This window comes from Etheostoma spectabile, chromosome 9 (genome assembly GCF_008692095.1).
Source record: "Etheostoma spectabile isolate EspeVRDwgs_2016 chromosome 9, UIUC_Espe_1.0, whole genome shotgun sequence".
NCBI classification, from domain to species: Eukaryota; Metazoa; Chordata; class Actinopteri; order Perciformes; family Percidae; genus Etheostoma; species Etheostoma spectabile.
Window position 1 is genome coordinate 6,854,056 of NC_045741.1, and position 213 is coordinate 6,854,268.

General features: G+C 46.5%; 1 protein-coding gene across 3 annotated transcripts in view; it reads left to right on the forward strand.

Annotated features, from left to right (window-relative positions):
• tut4 (terminal uridylyl transferase 4) overlaps positions 1 to 213 on the forward strand; it is a 25,156-nt gene that overhangs the window by 2,119 nt on the left and 22,824 nt on the right. The window lies entirely within an intron of this gene.

Consider the following 213-nt stretch of genomic DNA (forward strand, 5'->3'; position numbering starts at 1 on the left):
AGAGAAAGTCTAGCCCACGATCGGAGATGAAGTCCTGGATGAGTTGTCCCTTGCGTGTCAGTTCAGTTCTTTAAGCCCCCTTGGCGAAAAAAAGCCCAGTCTATTTGTTGTTTCCATGTCTTTTACATCTGTGGGTCTCAGTCATTGCATCCGGGGAGGACTGTAATGGCACTGTAGCGGCACTTTCTACCTATAAAGTGTAGTTTTGACATC